The sequence below is a fragment of the Manis pentadactyla genome, chromosome 6 (assembly GCF_030020395.1).
Source record: "Manis pentadactyla isolate mManPen7 chromosome 6, mManPen7.hap1, whole genome shotgun sequence".
Taxonomy (NCBI): domain Eukaryota; kingdom Metazoa; phylum Chordata; class Mammalia; order Pholidota; family Manidae; genus Manis; species Manis pentadactyla.
In genome coordinates this window covers 123,646,532-123,666,064 of record NC_080024.1, presented here as the reverse complement: position 1 = coordinate 123,666,064, position 19,533 = coordinate 123,646,532, and the positions used below count along the sequence as shown (strand labels likewise).

At 45.1% G+C, this 19,533-nt stretch overlaps 1 protein-coding gene across 8 annotated transcripts in view; it reads right to left on the bottom strand.

Moving 5' to 3' along the window:
• FHOD3 (formin homology 2 domain containing 3) overlaps positions 1 to 19,533 on the bottom strand; it is a 525,593-nt gene that overhangs the window by 243,825 nt on the left and 262,235 nt on the right. The gene's annotated exons all lie outside the window — the stretch shown is intronic.

The window sequence follows — 19,533 nt, the reverse complement described above, 5'->3', positions numbered from 1 at the left end:
CACACACACGCCCCTCTGGGCACCTTTGCTGTCACATTTTCTTACCTCGTGATTTGTCTGCAAGCCCTGGGGAGCTGGCCAGGCTGTGCTATGGTTTTCTCAGTAACTAAGACATTAAGTCATCTTCCCAGTAGACCTCGATGTGGTGATCAGCCACCGTGAGGTAGTCAGGGACTACCCACCGATTCCTTGGTTCCATTCATCCTCACAGCTACCACTGTTTTTCTTGCTTGTGAGAATCATCCCAAGACTACCAACAAGGCCCTCGGAACTTTCAGGAGCCCTTGGGCATATAAGAGCAGCTCACACCCTGAACTCACTCCATGCCACCCCAGAAAGCCACAGCTCCCAGTCCACTTTGAAGACTAGCACTTTGGGACAGGGGCTGTGTCAGCAGCAAGCCCTGTCAAGAGCAGATGCTCAGGAAATACCTAAGGAAGGCAGACTGGCCTTAGGACCTGGTCAGAGCATTCCCTTTCAGAGCAGCCAGGTGTAGGGCGACCTCACTATGCACTGGGATAAGTCTAACATATATATATATATCAACATAAGTATTACACACATGCATTCATTCAATCCTAGCAATCTATGAAGGGAATTCCTGTATTACTCCATTTATACATGAGAAAACCATGCCTCTGAGAATTTGGAATTCCTGGCACCAAAACCTGGCTGTAGATATTGTGTAAGCAGCCTAACTCAAGTTCTAAGACACTCCAAAGTCTTCAGTTTCTGTTGATGAAGCCCCAGCACCCCCACCTGGGCTGTGACCATGACTACTCAGAGTTCAGGGCCATGCTGTCTGCACCCCGGGTCCCCAAGCATCTGCCCTTAGGTTGCTGAGACAGCTCAATCCTCGGGGTTTCCTCCTGCCTCTCTGACCACTTTCTTCCTCTTCTCTCATGGCCTCTGGTTTCTCCTTGTGGCCCTGTGTGCCAGTCATCAAGCTGTGCTCTGCCTCCTGCTTCTCACTGTAGAATATTGTACATGTGATTCCTACTCCCCTTTGGGCCTCATGTGATTCCAGGGGGCCCTATGCTAAATCAGTCACAGGTCCTTCCCCATCAATCCTCAGGACACAGAGACGGCAGCCCACCAAGGTCTGGAGCCCAGGCTGGCCAGGCCAGGGCCTCCCTCAAGGCCCACCCCCTGCTTCCCATCACCTAGGTAACCTTGATGCCGCCCAAGCCTGGAGGACCTATTTCAACCTCCCTCTTGAGTATTAGACTCAGAATCTAACTGCCTGCTGACATGTCCACATAAATGTCCACAAGTGGCTCCAACTCAAATACATCTCTCAAACGGCTTCCCCTCCTGCCCCCCCCACCTCATTTAATGATGTCACCAAATGGCTTCTTACTCCAACTGGCACCTGTTAGTCACCTGATGCCTCCCTCAACCTCAAGCCCTGCAGCAGCAGGCACCGGCAGATGCCTTGACCTCACCCCACTGCTCAGTCAGGACTGTCTCATCTCTCACCTACCTCCTCCCATTCTGCCAGCACCGTTCTGAGGTGATCTCCCCAGACCAAATGTGGACCATGCCCCCTCCCACCCCAACCCTTGAATGCCCTGCCCTCTGCCGTGTGTCCAAGTCCAAGCTCCTCGACAGAACAGCCAACACCCTGCACCCTGTGTGCTCCTCACTCCTGTCTCTCTCCTGCTCCAACCACACAGACGCTGGGAGCTTTGGGCAGCATTGTGCTGCCCCCTGCCCTGTGCCTTTATTCCCAGCCCCTTGCCAGTCGTGATCACACAGGCCATCCTCCCAAGCCCACCGCCCCCCAGACCCACTCAGTTCCCACCTCTTCCCTGCTCCCCCTCCACACCCTCAGCTTGGGATAATTGCTGCTTATCCCAAGGTTCTGCTGTTCCAACAATGGTCACCTGGGGGTGAGAGGCCAGAGAGCACAGTGGAGCTTTACCTTAATTCTTCATCTCTTGGCCCAGCACTGAGCAGACTCTCAATAAACATCTGTGAATGAGTTTCATTGCTATGGTGCCCCGCCTAGAAGTTTCCACATTGCCCGGTTCCTTCAGGTTGGAGACTTTTCAGTGGCACCCCCCACTACACCCCACCACACCCTGGGGCCCTCATCTGCCTCCTGTTCCAGAGAATGACCTCCTCACTTTACACATCCAAGTCTGGCTGATGATGATGCAACACTCTTGAACCCGTGGCGGCTGAATGGAGTCCAGCAGCAGACAGTGTCTTCAACCCTTCCTCCACAACTGGCAACACAACTGAACCCACAGCACAACTGAAGGCGCACACCTAAGCTGTAACTTCCCATCTCCCTCTCTCTCTTACTTATTATCTCTAAGATCCTTCCCTGTTCCTCTGGCACTGTGGGCACATGGGCATGAAGACTACATACACAGGGCTCCTGGGCAGCTACAGGCACTCATGGGGACATGGCAGAGAGCAGCCACTCACAGGAGGGTCGCTTCAGGGAGCGTGCACAGTGCTTCCATGCTGGAGCCTGGGTCCAGGCTCTGAAATGGAGAGCCAGGCAGTGAAGTCCGTGCCAGGGGCAAGGACTGTGATTCAGGACCAGAACCCAGTCTTGGACCCACAGGCACAGATCTAGCCCTTCATCCTTTCTCTGAGCTTTGCACTCTCGATGAATTAGCCTCGTGTCCACCCTTCCCTCTGCTCTCTCATGTTGCTGGCCTGATTCTGCTCTCTGCACATGGGCAGGAGGAGCCAGTCTGTGGGCAACCAACTCTGGAGTAAGAGTCAACCAGAGATTGGCACCCATCTGCTGGGCTTGTTGTTAACAATGTGGAAAGTACCATGGCTGGGTTACATCACTGTCCAGGTGCTGGGCTGTGGGTAAGTTACTTCAGCCCCATGGGCCTCAGTTTCTCTAGGGCTACAAGGAGAAGGCCCATTTAGAAGACTTCCAAGGCACCTTCTGGCTCTAATATCTTCTATCCAGGCAGCCAGTCATAGGACAGGACACTGAACTAGGTAGGACAACTCTGGTCACAGAGACCAGGCCCTGGGGCCAGTAGAAATGGGCCAAAGAAAAGTGTCTTCCCAGCCCACAGATACTAATAGTAGGGTCATCAGCCACCTCAGTCACATGTTCACTCACCACAGGGGCCTCAGGGAGAACAAGGCTCAGAGCAAAAGCCCCAACTACCAAGAAGCAACCCTGGGAATGCAAGTTGCCTGTGTTCAGTAACAGCAGTTCTGACTCAGGCTGAAAAACACATAGCACATTATAGAATAAATATGAGAACTCCCCTGACCTGGCAATTTCACTCATCTGTGTACACCCTAGAGAAACTCACATGAATGCACAAGTTAGCATTGTTTACAATTCCAAAATATGGGACAAAACCTAAGTGCGGAGCAGCCCAAGAACCAACAAACAATTACAGTACACCTCAGTCAGCAGGGAGAGCGGACAGACCAGGGCCATATTAGCAGCTGGGTGAATCTTCTGGCATCATGTGCACACCGGCCTCAGCACTCACAAACACAAGGCTGCACCACAGCGCTGCTCTAGGAAGGGGGACACACCACTGAATGAAATGGCTGAAGGCCCTGCCCCAGTGAGGGGACAGAGAAAAGAAACCATTATCCAGTAACACACATAATATGACAAACTGTGTTATGCCCTACAGAGAAGCTTAAAGCAAGGACAAGCAGGGTGAAGAGGAGGTGCTAACTTACACAGTGGTCAGCAAAGGCCAAATTGTGTCCTGGAGATGTTCCTTTTCTTAAGCTGAGTGGTGGGTGCCCAAGCATTCATTTTGTTACTCCTTATACCTTCAACTCAGTCTGATGTATCTCAAAACAATTACAACTATGACTGATAAGGGAAGTAATGAACAGATGAAAGTATAGATAATCTTCCATTGTAAACATAGATATATCCCCTCCTCATGATCCCAGGCACTGCATGAGGTGCCTGCTCCGAGTGGGACATGGGGCATCCAAGTGCAATAAGAACGTGTATGGCCTTCAGGAGGATCCGACCTACTGGGGAGGACAAGGGGACAAAGGTTACACATGTGTTGCAACGTGAGAAGGCCACACCCTCAGAGGGCTTTAGGAAGGGAACAGTGTCATGGGAAAGGTGTCACAAAGGGTAAAGAGAAACCCTGCAGAAAGCTGAGGAGGAGGAGGCAGAAGGGTCAGTATGCACAAAGCAAAGAGGCCAAGGACACCATAGATTCTGACACTTCCACACAGTTCAGCCTTACGTGCACCCCAACACAGAGCCAGGGCAGAGGCTGTGTTAACCCCTCAGCAGTATAAATATTTGTCTTCTGACTTCTGTGCCCTATGTGAGGCAAATGAACATGCCACGCAGCTACCGTGCGTGCTGTGGTCAAAAGGTGCTCTTGATGATAACTTCCAGGAAACGTTCCTCCACTGGGCGACAGAAGACCCAGAAGCTAACAGAGACAGTGCGCTCGGGGAGCTCTCCTGCACACCCACCAACCTTGCTGTCAGCCACAGGGGGAGAAATAGCCCCAAACCATACCCCCATGGTGTCCTGCCACCAGTCAGCCTGCAGAGACAAAGAAGGAGAGAGAAGCACTAGCTGTTTCACTCAAGGAGCAGCAGGCTCTAAGGCAGGTTGCACTGCTGCCATGCCTCCTGGTTTGGCAGATGAGAGAACACTCACAGAGCACTTTCAGTGCCTTTTAAGTAAATCCCTTTTTATGAGCACTTCTTACTTCTCAGTGCAAGACTAGTCAGAGAGTCTAACTTAGATCAGATGATTCAGAGGATGAGACGTCTCTTTTCTGTAGCAGAGGGACTCTAACAGCGACCGACCACCTTGCTCACACATCGACCAAGCACAGCCCTCGAGGGAACAGTCAGAAGTGCCCGGGACTGATATTGCTCCCAGAGACCTTCCATCAGGAATTGGAAGAGTGGCCAGTCGGCAGCTGTCCCTGTCCCCAGTGCTGCCTCCGCAGAGTATCTGCTGTCCAAGCAGGTGGGGAACTGACCATGCTTCATAATCAGTCTGGAAAGTTACTACTATCTCCATGCTAATCTACAAAAGGGTCAGCCATTATTGGTTCCATGTGCCTTTCACATTAGGACTTCAGTTGATATATGAGGGATTTTGTAATCCACATGGAATCCAGAAACAAAACCATAAAATAACACATTTCCTTTATTTCCAAGCCTGATAGTGCCTAGAAACCTTTGTGCCATTTTGCCTGCATGAGAGTGAATAGTTGATTCACATACCACATTACATGTTTTATGAAATTCCCATGAAACATGATATATTAAGCTGATTCTATAAAAAAAGAAAAACCGAATTAGGAAAAGCAAACATCTTGAACAACATCTTGAGCAAAGAATAACTGAAAAACAGTTTCCTGTGTCTTTGAAATGGATGATACAGGATTGAACTACTTACAATTTATCAACCACCTTTGGAAACATAATGCTAATGCAAGCAAAGTTGAGAATTAAAAACCAGGATGATTTCAGGATTTTCATCCAAAACCTAACTTAATACAATGTTTTTTTTACATATATCCATCCTTACCCGATGGCTCCTATCCTAAGGCCACGGCCAAGTTCCTTGTGGTGGGGAGCCTAGGCTGGAGCCCCTCCCAATGCAGCTCTCTGCACAGGGCAGGTGCTGGGTGTGTGACCATGCAAAGGAGTGAATAGTAGGGATTCAGAGAAAGAGGAGCCAAAATTATCTCTGAAGAGGAGCAAGACTTGCCCCAGAGCCAGTGTTCCTAGCTACCCATCTTTGACATCCCAGGCAAGATCACCCCAAGGTGACTCAAGTGATTGCTTATAAACTTCCTTCCCTAAAACTGAGCCCCATCTTTATTAGACCACCATGCTTTCTCATGACACTGGCATGCTGGGAATACTGGATTTTTATCAGAATCACCTTCCCCTTTATTCATTCGTGTGCAGCAGAGGACCCTTTATGTGAATGGGCATGGGTGTTACCGAGCTGAGAGACCCAAGGAAACCACCACCACTGAGGAGCGTGGGCAGATGGGCACAGAGGATCCCACAAGCCCCAGGGACATGAAGGGGGATTCAGCCTGAATGGATGGCAGTGGTTGCCTAAAAAGCCCAGGAAGAAAATAAGAAGTCACTGCCTTCATGAAACCTTCCCCAACCCCCAATAGCAAAAACCTCTTGTGAGGTCACAGGGTGTTTTATACTAATCTTAGCATGTAAAATGGGTTTGCATTGGGATTCTTTGTATGTAAACTATATCCATTTGCTATTGGTGTTTTAAAAATCACCATAAACTTAACAGCTTAAGACAATACATATTTATTATCTTACAATTTCCATGGGGCAGGAGTCCAGGCAGAGCTTAGCTGGGTCTTCTGCTCAAGGTCTCACAAGGCTGCAATCAAGGTGTCAGCTGCGGTTGTGGTCCCACCTGAGGCTAGGGGTCCCCTTCCAAGCTTATGTGGTTGCTGGCAGCATTCATTTCCTTGCAGCTGTAGGACTCATGGTAACTCGCTTCTTCAAGATCAAAAGAGAGTCTCTGTCTTTGAGGGGTTCACCTGTTTAGGTCCATCCCATGAAGGATAATCTCCCTCTTAACTGATTGGAACTTTAGTTACATTTGCAAAAGCCTTTCACCTTTGCCGTATAGTGTAACCTAATCATTGTTCCAGATATTCACACATCCATCATAATCACAGGTCTTGTCCACACTCAAAATGAGAAGATTATGCAGGGTGTATACCCAGGGAGGAAATCTTTTGGCCATATTAGATTTCTTCCTGTCATGGTATGCATGTCATTTCCCCTACTAAATTCTAAGCTTGATCTCTTCAGCACCTTGTTCTTGGACTTTAACAGCACAACCTATAATTATTTAGTTTGTATTGTTTTCTGCTACTCTATACTCAGACCCTAAAGTGACAGATTCATATAAAGCAATCAAGTTACAATAATGAATGAATGAACCAGTCAACTGATCTTTATTAATTGAGGCCTCCTGAACAAATTGGGGCCACAAACTGACAAAAAGCAATTAAATCTAAAATTTTGGGGTAGACTGATCTTTATGCAACCCTCCAATTAAAAGCTGGAGAAACTGGGAAAAGACAGGAAGAGGATCTGGAAAGAAGGGTGTAGGGCAGCAAGGTACACATGGTGAGAGAAACTACTTGGATCACGTTGGTAGTTATGAGTAGATACCAAGGAAGTCAAGGATACAGTCTGGCCTGTGAGTACTTGCCTCATGGCTGTCAACCTACTCCTCTAGCGCTGCCTTGGTTTATTCAACGAATCCAACCCCGTGCTGCTTCTGCAAGCCCCCGAGTGCCTGGTCCTCAAGCTCTGGGGAAGCAACAAAGCCAGCGTTGTCTCCTGTACTCTTGTACATGGACTATGACTCATGTGCATATGAATTGTTGGATATAAACGGATACTCACTCTGCTGGTCCTTCGAAATTCTGCAGATCAACATGAATGCTAGTCCCTGAGGCAGTTCATCTTCCTTTTCAATTACTGGGCTGGACTCTATGTCATGGAGCCTGATGACCTTCTTTGAAGCTGAACCAGGACAATACATGCTTGGCGACAGCTGGGGATCATACAGCAACTAATGCTGAGCATATGGAAGGAGGAGGGCCAAACAGCTCTGCTTTCATCCCTTCTGATTTTTATATTTCACTTTGAGTCACAGAATCTTCGAGCTAGAAGGGGTCTAAGGGGTCATCTGGTTGTGCCCTACCCCAAGCCTCGAAACCCTAATGGCCATCTGGTCGCTACTGGAGCATTCCCAATGCAGAGCAGTGTGTTCTGTGGTTGGGAAATTGTCACACACCTGTGTGAAATCAACTCAGCAAACGTTTTGAAAATCCCTAGTGCTTCCCAGAATAAACAAATACCATATATGGTATTCCTTCTCTCACTCCCCACCTCTCCGGCTGTTGACAGACGTCATCGATCAGTCATGGCACTCTTTTCTGCTGATGCTGGATGTGGCTTCAGAATCCTCAACAGAATGCTCCAGAAAGTCACCACTGATCAGCTTATGTTGGCAAGAGAAATAAACTAGTTTTCCAACTCTGTTCTTGGAGCTTGTCTTCGGTCAAAAACCACTTTCCTGCAACTCCTACTCATTGTTCCTAATCTGCCTTTAAAAGCAACAATTTGGTCCCTTCCTCCAAAAACAACCCTTTACTTATCTAAGTACATCTAAATGCACTCCCCAATTAATCCTTGCAGTCTCAGGCCTGGCTGAAATGACAGGGTTACGGGAGGAAATGGAATAGAGAACTCTAGTTCAGGGGTGTTCAGGGTACCCCATTTCAGGTGTTTCAGGTGACTCTGGAACCAACAAGGCACTGCAAGAGATGACTGTGTGCTACAGGGGGCCATGAAGTCCTATTCTGCCTGGGGGAACTGGCCCCAGAAATGAGTCAGGTCAGCCTAGCATAGGAGCTTGGAGGATCCCAGCTTTAAGGAGCTGGAGAGAGGAGAAGCAAGGAATAACATGGTTGAGATCATGAGGATACTGAAAATCAAATCAATTGAAAACCCTCCAAATCATACCTTATCATCTATCTTGTTACTACTGTCTCCTCATTTCACATCCTCTGATCATACATGCTCAGTTCTCAAGGTATAAAGTATGCAATTACCCACAATCATTCAGAAAATACTGAAAAAGCAAGACAGAGCTCCATGGCTTGTCCCTACACTCCCCTCCCTTTCATTCATTTACTCACTAATTTTTAAATCAATATCCACTGAATATCTACAAGGCACCAAGGAGCAGGCTGGAACTGGGGCCACAAAGGCAATGACAACACTATTCCTGCCACCAAGGAACTCATAGAGTATCTGTTTCAGAGGCAAGTAAATAATTCTTTGAGGTACAAAACAGGTTATACAGTATAATCCATTTTGCATGTATGTTATCTGAAGAAATAATGACATTTAAAATCAAGATATATACCACCTTGATCTGCTGAACTAACAAAATTATTCAAAAGAAAATTCAGTAATTTGATTTTCTTTTCTAAGTACCAAAAACAAATCAACTTGTGCTATAGTGCTTCAGAAACAAGAACGATTGGTGGGCTAAAGCTTCAGATAAGCAAATCTGGGATCTCTCAAACTCTGAGTGCAAACCAGTAGCTTCCTCAGGAGTCATCAGGTCTCTTTCCTGCAGGCATTCTATCATTCATCTCTTCTCTCCTTCAGCCAGTTTTTGCTGAGCCCCTAAAATGTGCCTGGCATCAAGAATAGAAACTGACATGCAGGCAGCCAAGAATGGTGCTAGGAATTAGCCTAGGGTCTCTGTCCCACAGCACATGCTCAACAAATATTTATTACCACTGAGGTAAGTGTCAAACCAGGGTGTGCACAGAGGGCCAAAATATCAGGGGACAAAGGAAGATGTACCAAATCCTGTAACTGAACCCTACCCTGAGAGGAGCAGGAAGTGAGTGACAATGTATGAACCAGGTGAGGAATGGCCTCATGGGCAGAGTGGAATGACAGACATACCAGGGCAGGACCACGTGGGTGCTACCCACATGGAAGAGCCAGGACTTCATCCTGAGGGTGAGAGAAGCCTCTGAAGGTTCTACACCAAAGACTGAGACCAGATAAGCACTGCAAAAGGTTAACCCAGGCAAGAGGGTGAGGCAGGGCTGGAAGCAGGGAGACTAGTTAGGAGGCTGTTGGAGCAGAGTAGGAGGCAGCTGATGATGATCTGAACTCAGACTAGAAATGGAGACAAAACAAGATGAAAGGACTCGAAAGCATGAGCAGTAAAGAAACCTGACACTGGAGGTTGATGATTACAGAGAGAGAGAGAGAGAGAGTGGGGTCTAGGAGGCCCCCAGCTAGCTGACTTGAATGTAATGGATGACTGCTCTTCACCTAGGTGATGAACAGAGTGTAGGGGCACTGAGTGGGGTGTGAAGAAGAGGTAGGGTTTGGACATGGTACACCGGAGACACCCAGGACATGGCTGGCTCCACAGGTCTGGGCACTGCAGAGTGACCGGGGCTGGGGGCCTTAGGCAGTGATGGCAGGCAAGGCCGCGGTATCAGGAAAAAGTAGCATCCTGCTGGGAGGCTGGCCCACTCTCCCAACAGCTCTCAAAACTCCAAAATGCAGGAGTCTTTGAACACAGCAACTCACATTTCCCCAGCAAATCCCAGCCAAGAAAATAATTTTAAATCATGTTTGGAGCTAGGTTTAAAATTTGTTTAAGACATTCTGTTCTATCATAAGCCTGAGTTGGTAAGTAGAAGCCCTATAAAAGACCATGTGTGAGATAAAGTTATAGCCAAGGAAAGAATGAGTGTGATTCAAGGTACACCTAGCCTGCAGTTACTCTGGAAAAGTCTACTGAGCAAAGAGAGAAGGACGGAGTGAGGAGACACATCCTTGGTATGAATAAAGTGGAAAAATTCTTGAAACACACAGCAAAGATATTCAGTTGTGAAAAATTCCACACATAGGAATGGCCCAATAACTGTTTTTCTTTCTTCCTTCTTAACTCAGATAAAAAGAAGAAGACAGAGATTTCTAGTAGAGATGAAAATTCTGGAGAAATCTCTCTGACCAAGACTGTGCCAGGAATGGCTCTTTAAGCTGAAGTGCTCAGAGGACATGACTGCGCAACATTGCAAGGTGCTTTTGTTTGTTTTTTGGTCTGCAAACTGGCCTGAATTTCTGGAGGGCTGCAACTCTATACTGAATGCAAGGTGGATTCTAAAGGCACACCTAATCAATCTAAGTATGAGTCCACTTAAGATTAAATTATGAAAATAATATTAAGTTAAACCATTCAACTCTGCCATTTATAATAGGTAGGAATGGTCACATATCAGCAACTTTAATGATTTGGCCTAATGATGCTCCCGGTGAGAGATAATGTTTGCCCGGTGACCTAGCTGTGTACTGCTTGGTAAAGACTGCGCTACATGAAGTGTTTCTGTGACTACTTAATGCTTGCTATATTCAACCATATTAATAATTGATTTTTACTTTAGGGAAGTTAAAACTTGAAATATAAGCTTTATTAATCATAAGGCAGAATTACCAAGAGATAAGCATTACCTAGTTACAGGGAAGGACATACCTTGGAAAGGGGTAAGAGAGAAAATCAAAATCATGTTTACAGCTGGAAGAACCCACCTACAGTACAAACTGAAGGCAAACATCCTACTTGCTGCCAAGTGTGTGCAGTAAAGGGCTCAGGGTTATGCACATTACCTGCAGTGTCTTCCAGCACCTGCCTCTCTCACCTGAGAATCAGAGGAGAAATAAAGGGGCACTTTGTCCCATCAAAGATCAAGACTGTCTCTGGCCTTTCCTTTCTTCCTCTGGCAGGAGCTCTCTCATGCCCTGGACCATCACATTCCTGTTCACAGCAATGCAGACTGAGGTACATCAGGGCACAGAAGCACATGCAGTGATGATTCAATCATTTAGCACTTCCAGAAAAAAATGGCAACACAATAAGGAACCTCTAAGCCACCTTCCAACTGATCTACACAGACAACCAATGAGAAACACAAGTGGAGAAGAGATTCCATGAGCCCTGGGACTAGGGGTACCAACCACACACCCCTGACTTTGAGAGTTCCAACTGTATACACCAGAGACCAGAGTAGTTTCAAGAGGATCACTGGGTCCAGCGCCCAACTCCCTCCCCTGAGACATGCAGGGTTGCAGAAAGTCACAGAGGAAAGTTGGGCAAGTCCACCTTATCCCATGGTCTAGGAAGGCCAATGAAGAGCTATAAACTGCCCCAGTGTGAACCCATTTCTGGCTTCTGTACCCAAATGGCTGGAAGGAGAAGAATACCAGCACAGCTCTCAATTATTCTCTGACCTGGTGTGTTTTAAAAAGGACTACAGTCCTGGTGGGGACAGCAGGGTGACAAGAGGGTCACAGATGAGACATTCAGAACCCTCTGGGGGCAGGATTTCTGTCACCACTCACCAACGAGCAGTATGAGTGGCTCAACCTCCATCCCCAGGTAGGGTGGGCTGTGGCTTCCCTGCCCCAGACTCAGCTCCTCAGTCATGTGGCAGATTCCACCTGGAGGCCAGTCCCCAACAACATGCTAAGTGGGTGAGCACAAAGGGCAGGTGGAGGTCAGTCATAGCTAGGGCACGGAGAACATGAGACACCAAAAGCAGAAGTTTCAACAACTACAGAGGGAAAGAAAACAACAAAACTTGGAGATATATCCTCCAGCTTTAAGTGATCCACCTTCTCAGCCATGCCCAACCCAAACCCCATGGCTGGTGGGTGCCAGGAACTAAAGACCAAGTAAGTCCCAACCAGGGGTGCTAGTAGTTTAAGGGCAAAAGAGAAGTTTCAAACACATGAGCACAGAGGAAGAGGATGAAACTTTTCCTCACTGTCTTCTCCACGTGGTTGCTACAGGTAAGGAAGGCAGGCCCCAGACATAGAGCAACCCCTGAATGACGCAAAACCCACCCACAGAAGGTAAGAAAGAGACCCTTCTTAGGAGATGACGCACCAAAACCAAATTTACAAAACAAGTAAGCAGGTAAAGCATCCAAGAGAATCTTCTCACTTTATCATGTGATAGATATCAGGCCCAATTCCAAACTGAATCAACAAGAAAATATAAATATAAAAACATCATAGTTAGGGGGGAAATGCATGAAATTCTGTAACAAAGTGAAGGAAATAGACATCTTACATAGGAGTTGGGTGGAGAATATATTCTTCAAAAGGATTTGTCCCAGGACACAGAAGTGTGTGAGACAATAGTTTTGAATTTTCAAATAAAGAAGTCAACTTTCCCAAATTAATTTACAAATTTAACACAATGATAACAAAACTTACAAACCACTTTTTAAAAATGACTATAAAATTCACAGGTAGCAACAGCGTACTCTGAAGTACCAGGAATAACAAAGACTGCAAGGAATGATCACTCTAGGCCATGGGTAAAAATGAATAGAAATGGAGAACACTGGTGGGAGCATAAATTCACACATCCTTTCCGGAGGGCAACTATTCCACCCCAAACAAGATGCAACTGTACATACCTTCTAACTCAACAACTCTGTCCCCAGGAGTTTTGCCCCATGTGGCACACAAATAACTCCCAAATTTAGTGCTTGGATGGTGTGTCAGACTGCTCAGGCTGCTGTAACAGATACCACAGACTGTGGGGTGAAAGCAACAGAAATTTACTTCTCACAGTTCTGGAGGGAGGAAGCCCAAGATCAAAGTCTCAATGGGGTTGGTTCCTTCTGAAGCTTCTCATAATAACATCCATTGATAATAAAAACTCTCAACAAAATGGGTATAGAGGCAAGTACCTCAACATAATAAAGGCCATATATGACAAACCCACAGCCAGTATCATACTTAACAGTGAAAAGCTGAAAGTTTTTCCTCTAAGACTGGGAACAAGATTCACTCTCACCACTTTTATTCAACATACTATTGGAGGTCTTAGCCACAGCAGTCAGACAACACAAAGAAATAAAAGGCATCCAGATTGGTAGGAAGAAATTAAACTGTCACTGTTTACGGATGACATGATAGCATACTTAAAAAACCTAAAGTATCCACTCCAAAACTACTAAAAGTAATAACTGAATTCAGCAAAGTTGCAGGATACAAAATTAATACACAGAAATCTGTTGCATTCCTTTATACTAAAAATGAACTAGCAGAATGAAATGTGGAAAACAATTCCATTTACAATTGCATCAAAAATAATAAAATACCTCGTAATAAACCTAACCAAGGAGGTGAAAGACCTACACTGTGAAAACTACAAGACACACATGAGAGAAATTAAAGAAGGCACCAATAAATGGAAATACATCCTGTGCTCACAGATAGAATTAATACTGTCAAAATGGCCTACCTGCCTAAAGCAATCTACAGATTCAATGTAATCCCTATCAAAATACCAAGACCATTCTTCAACAAATTAGAATTGTTCTAAAATTCATATGGAACCACAAAAGACCCTGAATAGCCAAAGCAATCCTGAGAAGAAAGAACAAAGTTGGGAGGATTATGCTCCCCAACTTCAAGCTCTACTTCACAGGTATAGTAATCAAAAAAATTTGGTGCTGGCACAAGAACAGAACCATAGATCAATGGAACAGAATAGAGAGACCAGATATAAACCCACACATATATGGTCAATTAATATATGATAAAGGAGCCATGGATATACAAAGGGGAAATGACATCCCCTTTAACAACTGGTGTTGGCAAAACTGGACAACTACATGAAAGAGAATGAAACTAAATCATTGTCTAACTCCATACACAAAAGTAAACTTGAAATGGATCAAAGACCAGAATGTAAGTCATGAAACCATAAAACTCATAGCAGAAAACAGAGGCAAAATCTCTTGAATATAAACATAAACAAGTTTTTCCTGGACACATCTCTTCGGGCAAGGGAACAAAAGCAAAAATGAACAAGTAGGACAACATCAAACTAAAAAGCTTCTGTACAGCAAAAGATACCATCCGCAGAAAAAAAGGCATCCTACAATATGGGAGAATAGATTAGTAAATGACATATCCGATAAGGGTTTAACATCCAAAATATATAAAGAACTCACATGCCTCAACACCCTGGAAACAAATAACGTGATTAAAAAATGGGTGGAGGATCTGAACAGACACTTCTCCAAAGAAAAAGTTCAGATGGCCAACAGGCACATGAAAAGATGCACCACATAGCTAATTATCAGGCAAATGTAAATTAAGACCACAATGAGGTATCACCTCACACTAGATAGGATGGCCAACATCCAAAAGACAAGAAACAACAAATACTGGCAAGGATGTGGAGAAAGGGGAACCCTTCTACACTGTTGGTGGGATTGTAAATTAGTTCAACCATGTGGAAAGCAATATGGAGGTTCCTCAAAAAACTAAAATAGTAATTCTACTCCTAGGAATCTACCTGAAGAAAACAAGATCCCTGATTCAAAAGACATATGCAACCCTATGTTTACTGCAGCACTATTTACAATAACCAAGATATGGAAGCAGCCTAAGTGTCCATCAGTAGATGAATGGATAAAGAAGATGTGGTACATATACACAATGGAATATTATTCAGCCTTAAGAAGAAAACAACCACCATTTGCAACAACATGGATAGAGCTAGAGGGTATTATACTCAGTGAAATAAATCAGATGAAGAAAGACAAGTACCAAATGATTTCACTCATTTATGGAGTATAATAACAAAGACAAACTGAAGGAAATGATGATAAAGGAGCCATGGATATACAATGGGGAAATGACAGCTTCTTCAACAGCTGGTGTTGGCAAAACTGGACAGCTACATGCAAGAGAATGAAACTAGATTATTGTTTAACCCCATAAACAAAAGTAAACTCAAAATGGATTAAAGACTTGAATGTAAGTCATGAAACCATAACACTCTTAGAAGACAACATAGGCAAACATCTCCTGAATATAAACATGAGCAACTTCTTCCTGAACGCATCTCCTTGAGCAAGGGAAACAAAAGCAAAAATGAACTCATGGGACTACATCAAATTTAAAAGTTTCTGTATGGCGAAGGACACCATCAACAGAACAAAATGGCATCCTACAGTATGGGAGAATGTATTTGTATTTGTAAATGACATATCCAACAAGGGGTTAACATCCAAAATATATAAAGAACTCACATGCCTCAACACCCTGGAAACAAATAACGTGATTAAAAAATGGGTGGAGGATCTGAACAGACACTTTTCCAAAGAAAAAGTTCAGATGACCAACAGGCACATGAAAAGATGCTCCACATCACTAATCATCAGGGAAATGCAAATAACACCACAATGAGCTATCACCTCACACCAGTAAGGATGGCCAGCATCGAAAAGACTAAGAACAACAAATGCTGGTGAGGATACAGAGAAAGGGGAATCCTCCTACACTGCTGGTGGGAATGTAAGCTAGTTCAACCATTGTGGAAAGCAATATGGAGGTTCCTCAAAAAACTAAAAATACAAATACCATTTGACCTGGGAATTCCACTCCTTGGAATTTACCCAAAGAATACAACTTCTCAGATTCAAAAAGACATATGCACCCCTATGCTTATTGCAGCACTTTTTACAATAGCCAAGATATGGAAGTAACCTAAGTGTCCATCAGTAGATGAATAGGTAAAGAAGAGGTGGTACATATACACAATAGAATACTATTCGGCCATAAGAAAGAAACAAATCCTAGCATTTGCAACAACATGGATGGAGCTGGAGGACATTATGCTCAGTGAAATAAGCCAGGCGGAGAAAGACAAATGCCAAATGATTTCCCTCATTTGTGGAATATAACAATGAAGCAAAACTGAAGGAACAAAATAGCAGCAGACTCAGAGACTCCAAGAATGAACTAGTGGTTAACAAAGGGGAGGGGTGTGGGAAGGTGGAGGGGACTGAAGGGTATTATGTTTAGTATGCATGGTATGGGGATCACAGGGAGAACAGTGTAGCACAGAGAAGGCACATAGTGGATCTGTGGTATCTTGCTGCACTGATGGACAGTGACTACATTGGGGTATGAGTGGGGACTTGATAATATGGGTCAGTGTAGTAACCACGTTGTTTTTTCATGTGAAATCTTTATAAGAGTATATACCAATCATACCTTAATAAAAAAAAAAAAAACCTGAAGGAACAAAACAGCAGCAGACTCACAGACTCTGAGAAGGACTAGTGCATACCAAAGGGAAGGGATTGGGGACTGTGGGTGGCAAGGGAGGGAGAAAGGGATTAAGGGGCATTATAATTAGCACACACAATATAAGTAGATCACAAGGAAGGCAGAATAGCATGGAGAAGACAAGTAATGACTCTATAGCACCTTACTATGCTGATGGACAGTGACTGCAGTAGTGTGGGGTGGGGGACTTGAAAATATGGGTGAATGTAGTATCCACAACATTGCTCATGTGAAACCTTCATAAGATTGTATGTCAATGATCCCTTAATTTTAAAAAATTCAATCAAAAAAAATTTTAACCTACTATGTTGGTCAAATAAAATACCTGCAGGTCAATTTGGCTCCAAGGGCTACCAATTTGTGCCAGCCAACATGGTTCCCTACTGGGAAGAGTTCCTGTCACACCAACTCAGCAAGGAGAGACATCAAGTGAAGAAGGACTGAGTCTATCTTTTACATGGGCTTCAATGCCCCAGAGCTGGCAACAGACACGAAGATAACTGTGCAATTGTGTCATCAACACAAAAGTCTGGCCGCCATGATTGATCAATGGAGTCCTGACCGAAAATAAGAAAGCATTCCTGGTAAGAGACAGGAGAGAGGAAATTTCCTCCCAGACAGTCAGGTGTGGCTCAGGACCAGTATAAGGTGGCAGAGGAAAGTCAGGCCAAGCCATTTGGTGGAAAACACAGTAGCAAAACATGTGACTTTGCTTCAGGAAGAGCTCCCACTCGGCTCCCATCTCCTCTCCCCGTGGCCGGTTTGAGTCCCACCTCTCCCCTCTGCGTCTGAGTCTGAACCCTACCTCTGCTATTTTCCTTTGCCCTGAAATGCCAAAATGCAAACTTTCAAGTTGCTCTGGGATGGGGGATGTTGGTTTAATTATCATTTGATCATTTTGTACCTCCACTTCCTAACATGATAAATCTCGTCCTCTGCTGTCTGTGATACTCCTGATACAGATACCCTTAGGAAGCGGCTTCCCTTGAAGGACAACCAGAAAAGGCAGCTGGTCTTACTGATTCTACTTACCTGTTTCTCTTTTTTACCCCAAAGCATATCACCTAGATGCAATTTCTAAACATATAAGACGTATGCAACACAACATATAAAATGGGCTGTGAACAGCACAGCACCCTCCTATGGAGTGTCTCCTGGGCATACCAAAGTATGGAATGTTCCCAGGAATATGCCATTCTAGGTCCTATTTCAATAAGAATAATTGTGAAGTACAAAATTCCACAGTAAATTTATATTAAATACTGGCTATCCTGAAAAACTTTAGATCATTAGCAAGAAACATCCAAGAATAATAAGTCAGATCAATATTATTCCTACATGTTGTGCTTTTAAGCCCTTTTCCCAGCAGCTGGCTCACGTTTTTGGAGAGCACTTGGCTACACCATAATTCAAAACCTATCTTTACCTCTCAGCAGATACATCCTCTACTGAAAGCAACAGATTCCTGGGTCTTGAACAAAAGAGCTGACAGAGGGCTGAGTACAAAATAAAGATAAATTAAACCAGTTCTAAAAGCAGATGTGGAAAGGACTGGGTTCTCCAAGTGCTCTTGTTTCCTTTGGATCCAGGGACACACACACATCACACAGCATGGAGCTCCTGAGGCACCTCCGCACAGGGCACTCTCCTCCACGCACCTGGACAACCCACAACCTTGCAGTTTGTAAGATGGCTTTTAAAATGCCGTCTTGACCCAGGTCTGAGGCTCTGGCTTAACGTCAGTCAGTTCCCCTTCCCAGCTCATCAAGTCCACTCCCCCAACCACATGCCATGCCAGGCTCTCACACTCCAGGCCAGGATACTTGGGCCCTAACTTGCTCCCGCCAGGGACAGCCCCTATGCTCCAGGGCCCACTGACCTTATTTGAACTGACCAATCCTAGGCCCATTTACCCCACCCTGCCAGATCCTTTGTGTGGAAACCACAACAAAGGTGCTTGTGCTCTCCCTCTGCCTCATGACCAACCCTGTGTCCCCCAGGGCAGAGCTGGGGCATGCTGTGTCCTCCCCAAGGAACTCTGAGCTACGAAACTAAAACTCTTTCCAGTTTCTCTCTCTTGATCTACATCTGGCCTCACCATGCCTCACTCAAGGCAATATGGTTAAAATGAGCTTGGACAAACAAAGAGGCAATTCAAAGGCTGTCCTTGATTGCAAATGTCTGGTGGCTGCCGGCAGCTGATCACAACCTAAAAAATCCTACAAGAGAAGTTCTTCAAAGTCAGAAATGGGCAGCTCAACATGTGGGCTAGGAAAAATGATAATTTCCTTGCATAAAAACACAGAAGTCATACCCCAAGAAATCTAACATTTATATCCCTCAGAAGGCACTTTCCTGGCATGGGCTCCATCCAGTTAGACACATCAAAATGTGCTGATGCCTGCACACAGTGTCCTGGTTACCCCATCTTCTGAGACTTAGCTGAAGTGGGGCAGGCATGCAAAGACACCTCCATTCCATAGGAAGCAGGACATCTTGTAGTAACCTGAATGGTAATGAGCACTTGCTCATTTTCCAGGTAACACATGGTAAGCCTCCAATAAACAGATGCTATTGGAAAATGACAATCTGAAGGCAAGGCCCTGGTGGTAGCAATGGAAATACAGAGCCTCATCAATGTTAGGAAGAGCTGTCTACAGCATGGGTCTTACCTTGGTAGCATTTCCTGCATGGACAGAGAAGCAGTAGGTGGTTGACAGGGCTCCCCCCTGGTCATGCTTGGGCATTCTGATTCTTCAAATCTGGTAATTAACTTTGGCACCTTTCTGGTGCAGATCAGAACACTGCAAATTAATAAGCCACTGC